The following is a 13,365-nucleotide window of genomic DNA, read 5'->3' on the forward strand; positions in this document are numbered from 1 at the left end:
TTTGTTTATTATTATTATTATTATTATTATTATTATTATTATTATTATTATTATTATTATTATGATTATTTTATTTTCTATTATTTATTTTTTTTTTGTTTATGTTTATTATATTTAGGTAAGGTGATTATATACATATAGTGAGGATATTTTGGTCATTTCAAGATAATACACAAAATTAATCTATAATTTTAAAATCATACCAAACATCGTATATTTTATCTCACTATATTATTTATCATCATCTCTCATTTTTTAATCACTCTAATTACTAATCCTTTAGTTATCTTATCCTACACACCAAACATAGCCTTAGTGGATGCCTTGTCAACTCTTCCTCGCCCCCTAAAAATAATGACTTAAGACTAGACAAAAAAATAAATAAATAAATCACTCCAAATCTTCAGAATTTTCGAGTTCCAGGTACAACAATAGGCAACAAAATTCAACTACGTTTCTTCAAGGTTTTTCGAGCCAAAGTTCTATCCAAACGTCGTCCAGATTTACGCAGGATTCCTAGTTATTTTCAAGTCAAACACATGAAATTTCTATCACAATTTTTATTCAAGGAATAAATTGGTTAGCCAAGAATCATTCAATAGTAGACTACCGAGGTAAGAATGTCAACATGATGAACTTGCCGACAAGGAGAAAAAGGAAATCCGTGTTTGGTCGAATTTACTTCTTTTTTTTTAAATTCTCGGTTCTACCTTGTTAAAGAAGAATATGACATTGACCCCTCCAATCTCACGTATCAGTTTAAAATATATAGCATCATTTAATGTTCGTATATATATGTGTGTGTAGCTGAAATTGAATCCGAGCAATGGTATGTTCAAACGGGTAAGTTTTTGGGACATACTGTACCCAGAGAGGGATCGAGGACTATCCTCAGAAGGTGAAGCTTTGGCTTCAATCATATCCCCCACAATATTCAGGAAGTCGAGGGGTGTTAACATTCAAACATAATTTGTATTCAAACCATTTTTCAAAGTTTGGTAGGTAAAATACATTCATCATTCACATTATCATTTCGCACTTCATCAAACCTAAAAATTTTCCTGTAAATAGTCATACATTTGTATTCATTCAATCCATCCCAAGACAAGCAATTGGTTTTTGTATATCCTAGCCATTTAGATAAATTTTAGTATGCTATGTGGTTGCTGCATTGTCTGATCTTCCACATCATAAAGAATTTTATATGTGATTAGAGTTGTGTGAGTTCCACTTTAAAAGTGATATTGAGTGTGTCATCCAAGAATAATTATTCTTGAACTTCTTGGTGTCTCCTAAGTTGTTCTAGGGAAAGTTGTTATCTCCTATTGTTGTAGGAATGATTTGTACCCATTATTGATACAGTGAAGATTTTCTTTTGGTGGACTTCGGTCTAGTGGTATTTCCCTAATTTAGGTTTTCCACATAAAAATCATTATATTGTTTTTCTTCATAATTATTATCACTGTTAATATCGTGTAAATATTTTGATCCGAAATTATAGCTAAAGTGAAAAGAATTAACACTTTCGTTGTACAAAAAGTTATTTAATTTGGTTATCTTTCCCAACAAGTGGTATCTGTGGGGACCCGGATGCTAATCATGTTCTTAATCGTCATTTGGGACGATTTAATCAATTATACTAAACAGGGTCTAAATTTTTTTTTAAATACAAAACGGAAACGTAATGTAAATCGATCTGAAATACATATTAAACATAAACATACAAATCTTGTATTGTCTATAATAATTCAACTAGGTCCAACTACATATCAGTGATGAATCCTAATTTACTTCTGAGCCCGGATCTCCACGCTAACTAATCCTGTCTCGTTCTCCTCTTGACCATGATCCTATCCCACCTGTTGTCATGCACACATACAAACAAGACAACAGCCGGATAACTCCGGTGAGAATTATATTCTCAGTATAAACCATGTACACATGCAATCATATAATCAATGTAAAAGCATATAAAAGATATTCATAACATGCATCCTAATCAAAACATGAATAAAGTATTCGTCGCATGTATCACAATCAGAAACATGGATCAATATCAATAAAAAGTCATATTCTAAACATGTACCAAAATCATGAACATAATTCAATATCAATCAATGAATCACTCTCCGTGATTCTCAGACTCAGACTCGACTCAGTCCTAATCTAGGGATCCCGATCAGAATAAGAACATACACCCACCTACACTCCCGATCGGGGTGGTGGTACGTTCTTATTCACAGACTTTGGTCCTTTCCATATCGAACATCAGTAATAGAAACAACTCCAATTCTATCCACCTCGATATGACCAAACGTCCGATGTCCTGACCTATCTGTCAAAAACTATGGCACTTATGCCATATTCCTATCCTGTGACAATGTGCAATGTGCCAGTGACGATTCTATCACTATCAGGCACTTATGTCACAAGACCAATCATTTACTACCTGCTATCTATATATCAATAGAACAAGCATATCAATTCATTCATTAATTGCAAATATCAATGCAATAAAATAAAGTATGTGATTTAGGGAAACTCGAGTCAAACCTCACTCGAGTTGTGCAATCCCAACTCAACATTAATTTATACATTTATCTTCTCCGTTTGACGAAGACGAAGTCTCGAATTCAACTCTGTCCATACCCAATCTGGCAATGACAATATCGAATAGATACAATATCAATATATAACTCAATTCCAAATCTGTTCTGATCAGTACTCAAATCAAAACACAATCTGATCAATGCCAATAGACATATGGTACCACAATACAATCTCAATAATGAATTTGATCAAATATCAATCTGCTGATGTTTCAACGATATAACAATACAGTCTCGATAACTCCGCCAATCTCAACATCACAGATATAATACAAGAACTCATAATCTTAAAGATAATACAATTCTGATATCGAATCTCAATCAAATCAACTCCGGAAATCATAACAATTACATCAACAATCTGTTTTTCGATCTGACTTCGATTATATACTAATCAGTATGTCTAGAAAACATAACATCAGTCAAATCACAATTCCCCCAATATCATAAATTCAAACGATATCATAATTCGATACAACTTACGTCCTGTTGTAGCTGTCGTCAATAGGGGCACGGTACTGAAGTCGGATTTACAATCGGACCGGCGGATCTTGAACAAATCGAATTCTAAAGTAGGAAAAAACGTAAGGTTTTGGAGCTTTCTCGTTTCTTTCCTTCTTCTAATTCTGAAGAATGAAGGCTTGTGATATATATATATAAACTTACATGTTGCATGCTGAAGACAAGTGGTTCATTCCCATGCTGCATGCCGCGCGCATATGCGCGCACAAGGTCCGCGCATATGCGCCTGGCTTTCTGCCCGGCAGTTCTAAATTTATCCACTCGCGCATATGCGCGCACTCTCTCGGCGCACATGCGCCACAATCTCTGGAATCAACACTCTGAAATCCAGCCTCTCGCGCATATGCGCGCCCTGTCTCGCGCATATGCGCGAGAAGTTCTTTCTCGCACCTACTTTTCCCGAGCAACTGGCGCATATGCGCGCACCACTTCCGCGCATATGCGCCAGAATCTCTGGCCTCATTTTTTTAAGCACCCACATGCCAACTCACATAATTCAAAATCCAATCGCGAAGTGGTCCGTCTATAATCATATCAATTAATCAATTAACCATCTCAGATTAACAGGCTAAAAATCTCAGGCATTACAGTATCAGAGATACGTAAGGATACATGGTAGAATCTATTGGAGGGATGTTTAAACTCAACGGATCAAAATACTCCATATAGTAGGCAAGCATGTTGGATCTGCTATATTACAATGAATATGTATTTACCACTGAGTGGTGATAACGCCAAACTAGAAAACCTGTCAAACGAAGAATGGACTATACTGCATCGGAAAGATGTCGATTTCATATGACATTTTATCGAAAACAATATCTTTCACCACTTCGTTAACGAAGATAGAGCTGATGCTCTGTGGACCAAAATTGAAGCTATGTTTGAGAGAAAAAATGCCTTGAACAAAGCTTATATTATCAGAAATCTTGTACGACTGAGATACAAAGAAAGTACAAATATGACAGAGCATCTGAATTCATACCAGAGTCTAATTTACCAATCTATGACCATGAAGATTACCTTGGATGACGAAGTTACAACACTATTATTGCTTAGCTCCTTGCCAGATTGTTGGGTTACTCTTGTGGTGTCGCTTAGTAATTCCGCTCCTGATGGAAAACTGACATTAAAAACAGTCAAAGATTGTCTCAATGAAGATTCCAGAAGAAAGAAGCAAGAAGCCAACTCTAAAACTAAGGTATTAGTCAAAGAACCTGTCGATAATTGAAGAAGAAATTACACTAGAAAGGCCTCATAAAGGAAGAGACAGATCCAAAAAAAAGTCCAAGTCCAGACAAGAATTCAAGTGTCATTATTGTGGGGTCCAAACCACTATGAAAGATGATGCAAAAAAAAAGAGAGAGAGATAGAAATCAAAAGAACGGGACAAAGTCAGAAGAGAAAAACACAGCCGCAGTTGCATCTGATGGAGATATTATCATTCTTGGTAATGATTCATGTGTTAGTATATCATACCAGCAAACTGATTTGATTATTGACTTGGGAGCTTCATATCATTTCACTCCACACACATATATATATTTGGGTCCTATACAAGTAAATTTTTTGGCAAAGTTAGAATGGTAAATCAAGTTTTGATGGAGGTCTATGGGGAGCATTGTCTTGGAGATGGATACAGTGTGTCATCTCATTCTCAGAGATGTTCGACATGTTTCAGATATTCGACTTAACATCATCTCTACAGGCAAACTTGATGATGATGGTTGTTTCAGTCACTTTGGTAAAGGAAAATGGAAACTTACCAAAGGATATTTTATTATTGCTAGAGGTATGAAGCAAAATTCTCTTTACATCATGCAAGCAAATATATCCAATTGAAAGGTTAATGCATTTACAAAAACCTCATCCATTGAGTTGTGACACAAAAGACTTGGACATATAAGCCTAAAGAGAATGAAAACTTTAGCTAGAAAGAAACTCATCCCCTAAGTATCTGATATGCATTTGGAAACATGTATTGATTGTTTGGCCAGAAAACAACTCAGAGTTGCATTTAAAAATTTTTCTTCATCTAGAAAAACTCAACACTTGAAGTTAGTACACACAGATTTGTGTTAAATGAAAGACATAATTCTCGATGGTGAGCTGTATTTTGTGGCATTATTGATGATTTCTCACGAAAGTTCTGGTGTTTTGTGCTGAAATCTAAAGATCATGTCCTTGAGGTCTTTAAGTATTTTCATGCAAAAGTTGAAATATTAACAAGAAAGAAACTGAAGTGTATTCGTTTCGACAATGATGGTGAATACAGGGGTCCGTTTGAGCAATCCTATATAACTCATGGTATCGGGCTTGAGAAAAGTGCTCCAAAAATCCCTCAGCGCAATGGTCCAGCTGAGAGAATGAACATGAACTTTCTGAAAGAATAAAGTGTATGTTATCACACTCCAAATTGCCCAATTTCTTTTGGGGCTAAGCTATGAGAACTGCAATTGATTTGATCAACCTTTCTTCATCAGCTTCGTTAAATGGTGATGCTACTAACATATTTTGGATCGAGAAAGACGTCTCATACAAAAACTTAAGACTAGGGGTGGGTACGGTACGGTATATCGTACCGAACTATGGTATCGTATACCGTACCGTAAATATCGGTATGGAATTTTTCCAAACCGATACCGGAAATTCGGTATACCGCATATTCGGTATACCGAATTTTCGATATGAAAAAGTTCATATCGGATATCGTACCGACACCGAAAATTTTGTCGGTATACCGAAATATACCGATAATATTTTCGGTATACCGAACTTAAATTTTAAAAAAAACTAATAAAAAAAATTATTTTCGGTATTTCGGTATATACCGAAAAAAAATAATTACGTACCGATACCGAAAATTTCGGTACGGTACGAAATTTTCGGTATATCGATTTTTTCGATAATTTCGGTATTTTTCGGTACGATATTTCGATATTTCGGTATATTTTCCCAGCCCTACTTAAGACTGTTTGGTTGCAAAATTTTTGTTCATATACCAAAAGATGAAAGATCCAAGCTTGATGAAAAATACAAAAAGTGCATATTTTTTGGGTTATAGCCATGAAGAGTTCGGATACAGATTATGGGGTCCATTGAATCAAAAGATTGTCAGAAGTCGGGATATTGTTTTTTCTCCGCAGATGAAATTGGATCTGATATAGAACACAACAAACAATCACAATCATCCAATTCAGAAATCCCTGTCAATTTAGATCTAGTTCACCCCCACAGTTCAGGATCACGCGAGAGATATACAAGCTGAGCATGATGAGTTAGTTGAGCCAATTGACGCTCGAGAAAACTCTTCAACTCCACCTTCAGACACAGAGGTCAAAAGGTATACTAGAAAAATAATACCTTCTACGAGATACAACCCACATGAGTATGTGATGATCACTGTTGGCAAAGAACCAGAGAGTTTCAAAGAAGTTGTATCAAGTACCCAAAAAGATGAGTGGATCAAAGCGATGAAAGAAGAGAAGCAATCGCCTCATGAAAATATAACCTACAACTTAGTAAGGCTACCAAAAAGTACGAGAGCACTAAAAAATAAATGTCTTTACAGGTTGAAGACTGAAAGAAATTAAATCATGGCTAAGTTACAAAGAAAGGATAGTTGAAGGGTTTCAACCAGAAGAAATGTGTTGATTTTGATGAAATTTTCTCACCAGTGGTGAAGATGTCCTCTATCAGAGTTGTTCTAGGACTTGCAGCTAGTATGGATTTGGAGATAAAACAACTCGATGTCAAGACTACATGTCTTCATGGTGATCTAAATGAAGAAATATATGGAGCAACTAGAGGATTCAATGTTAAAGGCAAGGATGATATGGTGTGTCGACTAAACAAAAATTTGTATGGGTTGAAACAAGCTCTAAGACAGTGGTATAAAAGTTTGATTCATTCATGATGAATCATGGGTATAGCAGAACTTGTACTAATCATTGTGTATTCGTTAAGAAATATGATCAAAATGATATCATTATATTATTGTCGTATGTTGATGATATTTTGATCATTAATCATGATCCAAGCAAGAGAGAAAAGCTTAAGGGGGAGCTTAACAAGTATTTTGCAATGAAAGACTTAAGACCAGCAAAACATATTCATGGAATGAAGATCTCCAGGGATATGTCAGTAAGAATTTATGGTTATCTTAAGAACAATACATTGAGAAAGTTCTTGAAAAATTCAAAATAGATAAAGCAAAGGTTGTTGGTACTCCACTTGTAGGTCATTTCAAACTGAAATTCCATTCAATGTCCCATAAGTGAGGAAGAAAAGAAAGAAATGTAAAGTTCCTTATGCTTCAGCAGTCGACAGTTTGATGTATGTGATGGTGTGTACGAGACCTGACATCGCTCATGCAGTTGACATGGTACAGATCACTAACCAGTAGTGAAATGGATATTCCGATATCTGAGAGGTATTTCTAGACTTTTTTTGAGGTTCAGGACCAGTCAAACTATGTTAGAAGGTTATACTGATGCAGATATAGATGGTGATGTTGATTCTAGAAAGTCCACATCTGGATACTTGATGACATTTGCAGGGGGGCAGTCTCATGACAACCAAAACTTAAAAAATGTGTGGCATTGTCAACTACAGAAGCCGAGTACATAGCCACAACTAAAGCATGTAAAGAACTACTATGGTTGAAGAAGTTTCTACAAGAGTTAGGATTGAGACAAGACAAATTTACGCTCTACTGTGATAGTCAGAGTGCAATTCATCTGAGTAAGAACTCAAGGTCAAAGCATGTTAATGTAAGGTATCATTGGTGCCGAAATGCGTTGAACGAGAAATTGTTACATCTTGAAAAGATACATACCTATGATAATGGTTCTGATATGTTTACAAAGTCATTGTCTAAAGAAAAACTGGAAAATTGTAGTAGTGTGGCAGGTCCGTTTGAATATACAAAATGGATTTTGAGGAGGAGAATTGTTAACATTCAAGCATAATTTGTATTCAAACAATTTTTCAAAGTTAGGCTACCAAAATTTGAAAATACATCAATTATTCAAATTATCATTTCACACTTCACCAAACCCAAAATTTTTCCTACAAATATCCATACATTTGCTTTCATTCAATCCATCTCAAGACAAGCAATAAACAAGTAATTGAATTTTGTATAGCCTAATCATTTAGATAAATTTTAGTATTCTATATGGTTGCTGCAATGCCCGATCTTCCACATCAGAAAGAATTTTCTATGTGATTAGAGTTGTGTGAGTTCCACTTTGAAAGTGAGATTGAGTGTGTCATCCAAAAAAATTTATTCTTGAAGTTCTCGGTGTCTGCTAAGTTGTTAGAGAGAGTTGTTATCAATTATCATCTCCTATTTTTGTAGGAATACTTTGTACTCATTATTGGTATAGTGGATATTTCTTTTGGTGGACTTCGGTCTCGTGGTTTTTTCTTAATTTGGGGTTTTCACGTAAAAATCGTTGTTCGTTTTTCTTCATAATTATAATCACTGTTGATATCGTGGAAATACTGATGCAGATATGGATGGTGATGTTGATTCTAGAAAGTCCACATCTGGATACTTGATTACATTTGCAGGGGGGCAGTCTCATGACAACCAAAACTTCAAAAATGTGTGGCATTATCAACAAAAGAAGCCGAGTACATAGCCACAACTAAAGCATGTAAAGAATTACTATGGTTGAAGAAGTTTCTACAAGAGTTAGGATTGAGACAAGACAAATTTACGCTCTACTGTGATAGTCAGAGTGCAATTCATCTGAGTAAGAACTCAAGTTTAAATTCAAGGTCAAAGCATATTAATGTAAGGTATCATTGGATCTGAAATGCGTTGAACGAGAAATTGTTACATCTTGAAAAGATACATACCGATGATAATGGCTCCGATATGTTACAAAGTCATTGTCTAAAGAAAAGATGGAAAATTGTAGAAGTGTGGCAGGTCCGTTTGAATATACAAAATGGAGTTTGAGGGGAAGAATTGTTAACATTCAAGCATAATTTGTATTCAAACAAATTTTCAAAGTTAAGCTACCAAAATTTGAAAATACATTAATTATTCAAATTATCATTTCACACTTCACCAAACCCAAAATTTTTCCTATAAATATCCATACATTTGCATTCATTTAATCCATCTCAAGATAAGCAATAAACAAGTAATTGAGTTTTGTATAGCCTAATCATTTAGATAAATTTTAGTATTTTATGTGGTTGCTGCATTGCCTGATCTTCCACATCAGAAAGAATTTTCTATGTGATTAGAGTTGTATGAGTTCTACTTTGAAAGTGAGATTGAGTGTGTCATCCCAAAAAAAAATTTATTCTTGAAGTTCTCGGTGTCTCCTAAGTTGTTCTAGAGAGAGTTGTTATTATCTCCTATTATTGTAGGAATGCTTTGTACTAATTATTGGTATAGTGGATATTTCTTTTGGTGGACTTCAAACTCGTGGTTTTTCCTTAATTTGGGTTTTCCACGTAAAAATCCTTGTTCGTTTTTCTTCATAATTATTATCACTGTTGATATCGTGAAAATATTTTGATCCGAAATTATCGCTAAAAGGAAAAGAATCAACTTTTCCGTTATACGAAAAGTTATTTAATTTGGTTATCTTTTCAACAAGAGATTTACATGAAAGATTGTCATTCAATCATGATTTATTGTCAGATAATCTAATCGAAGTTTCTCTTTCTTCATGGTACTCCAAAAATCCAAAAATTTATATAAATTGTATTGCATAATCTAATGTGGTTAAGCCTTTGATTGATTCATAAATAACTAAATTCCATATACGAATAATTTCGGCTGGCCTATGTATTACTATTCGTGTATAGTTCTTAGTATATGATCTGTGTCACATGGCTTTGTGCCAAAAAAGTTGAGCAGACACCCCTATATTTATTGCCCCTTAAATATTATAATCTTCAGGCAATAAGATGAATTATTTTGTACTACCATTTCCCAATTTTACAGCACATTTAGCTTTTAGATATAATGCTTACATTCATTATCATTCGAACTAAATATTAAAAGTTACAAAAAGAATCTATTACTTCATTTAAAAGTACACATATAATCAGTTAGTGGTTGATAAAACTACCAATGATCTAATTAATTAAACTTAATTCCATACTTATCAAACTGATATACATATAAAATAATCTTCAACGAGAAATACTAATTGAATTGAAAACGTAAAACTGAACACTTGTCAACTTTACTATAAGTTATATCTGATGGTAACAGTGTAAATCATTTATTTTTAACTTGTACAATAACTCAAGTGACATGATTCAACCGTTTTCTTAGTAGGGACAATTATTGTTCTCAAAAATAGTAAGATCGAAAATTTTCAAAATCTGGAGTTAGTTGACTGAATCAATCAAGTTGAATGATTAAATTAAATCCATTTGATTAGTAACGAACTTTTGTATCCATCTTCACCTCTAAATCGATCATTTGGTTAAGATCTTATAAACCACGAGTAAACGTGAGGTTGTTGAGCTATATATAAATTAAATAAATTATTTTATTAATGAAAAATTATATATACACACACTCTTATGTAACATATATGCATTGTGTAAATGGATTTTTTTTAGCATGAACGGTAAAAATGTTGCGTGTATCAGATATCAATGTTGTCTCGAATATTGTAACACCTAGTGATAACACGTATCGGAATAATGAAACACACAAATAAATAACTTAAACAAATAAAAATAACTCAGAGATAATTATGCACAAGTATAAATATTTGCGTTATGTCTCATGTCAAAATAATCACTAGAAAAACAGATTAATTTTATAAAACCAACACTAGTGATTATATATATAAAAAAAAGCTATTTTCCCTAACAAGTTAAAGGAATCAAATTGCATTATAAAAATAACAAATAAAATAACCGAAGAATGTAAAAACTATGCGCCAAAAAATGGAGTAACAAAACGAAATCTTCAATCAACATTTTCACAAGTGTTGTCTTTAGATGCTTCCAACAACCACGAAACACAGTAGTAAATGATATTAATATTCAAACAGCAGCGCTTTACGGCTTAATTCTTTTCTCTGAGAATATTTATCTCTATCTCTCCATTCTTTCGCGTAGCATATGATTCTCATATTTATAAGCATGCTTTTTCCTATAATTTTTTCCTTGATTAGATACCTCCAAATCATGGTAAGATAGACTTTACCAGGAAATCAATACTTTTAATCATATCAAATCACATCTAAAGTTAATATCTATAAAAGTCTATAAAACCAAAATTCTTAATCAAATATTTAACAAAATCTTATCAAAAAGAAAGATAATTTGATAAATAAATTATATCTTGAAACCCAAGAATTATTTTTCTTTTCACATTGTGTGCATGGTCTACACTCAAATTAAAAATATATTCAGTCGATGTATCGACCCTATATGCATTGTATGTATGGTCTACACTTATTTTAAGATATTTAATAGAGTACGTCTTCTATTATGTGGTCTCACATATCTATATATATACGGTCTATATTTGGATCGAAAAATAATATTTTTAACATAAAAATAATACAATTTCATTGATTGAGTTAGATATGAGTTTCGTCTCACAAAATTGACATGTAAGATTTTCTGAGTTTTGTGTATTCAATATTTATGATTTTTATTACTAGAATGAATATATATTTTTGTTATTGTAAATTTGACTAATATCCAAACATATCCAAATATCCCGGCTCTCAAAATTATTGTGTTTTAGTACAGGGAAATTCCTAGCCTATGGCAATTAATCAATTTTTAATTTTGAAATATATTATTCAATGAGTGTGAAATGAATGAATGCGTCCCCCGTCCAACACATCTTCGGTTGAGGCTGCCTAAAGTATTAATTGCACACACTTCTTTTGACTTTGTTTTTTGTATTTTCCAATATAAATATTTTTTTTATTATATAAATTAGGTCAAAAGATTGGGAAAACTGCCTTCCTCCTTGCATGCTTGCCTCCACGACAGATTAATAATTTCAAGAAATTGGATAAATATAAATATAACTAGCGTTAAAAATTGACTCAATGTTTCCGAATCCTATGTCCAAGGATTCCAAGAAGCATCCGAGAATATTAATTTTTTTCTTGACAATATTAAATACTTTATCATATGATTTTTACTTTATCCTATCAAATGAGGGGAAAAAATACAATCGACGTCCGAATCGATAATATAATTTTCCAGAAAAAGATTTCGAGAAAATAATTTTGTTAGTTACAAGTGTCTACATCCCAACCTAAACAAAAAAATGGAAATACAAAAGGAGACTAAATTTGTTGGGTAATATTAATTAGTATATTACCTTTTGACATAGAATATTTATTGGGTTATTTTTATTATTAAATTTTTTTAAAAAAAAAACTAATTTCAATAATAATGTGGATGGTGGCGTTTTGCAGTAAAGCCACTATTTGTGGCGGACACTGCAATAACTACAGAGTCCAACTGCAGCTAAAAAACTGTCGTGTCCGCTGTCATTTGCAGTGGACGTTGCTGCAATGCTACTACAGTGTCCGCGGTAGGTTTAAACGGACGTTGCAACTTTTAAACATGTGGTGTTCGATAATTCGAACTTCAATTATTCGGCCAAACATTCAAGCATACTTTACTATAAATAAAACATCAATATTTGAATGTGAAGATCGAAATAATCAAATGAAAAAATTAGTATTCGTCTATTTGAAAATTGAAGATTGAATTTTTTTTATTGTGTACATATATTAAGTATTATATTATTTTTAAATTTATGCTTAATAACTTTTTAAGTTTTATTTTTATATATGTTATTTCATTTCTTATTAGAATATTTTTTACTAACTTATAATTTTGATAATTTATTTCAGAATGACAGAAAATCGAAGTCCAGAAAATTTAAATGTTCTCTACTTACAAGTGATATATATTGTTATTCTGAAACTATTGATGATATTTTAAGAGTTAAGCGTTCAGACAATCTGATTTCGATGTTGAGTTTTTTATATTATTAAATTAAAAACAAATATTAATTTTAAAAAAAAATTGCTGGTGATTTTTTGCAAGATTACTGTAAAACGCCACCGACAATAGTGGATGTTGCGCTACCTATGTAAGCAGACGCTGCCTCAACGTGATTCCTGCCATTACTACTTTATTTTCAGCTCGATTCTCGCATTGAATATGGGAGCATTATTCATGCTTTAAAAATCTATAAATCTCTCTT

This window comes from Primulina huaijiensis, chromosome 13 (assembly GCF_012295235.1).
Source record: "Primulina huaijiensis isolate GDHJ02 chromosome 13, ASM1229523v2, whole genome shotgun sequence".
NCBI classification, from domain to species: domain Eukaryota; kingdom Viridiplantae; phylum Streptophyta; class Magnoliopsida; order Lamiales; family Gesneriaceae; genus Primulina; species Primulina huaijiensis.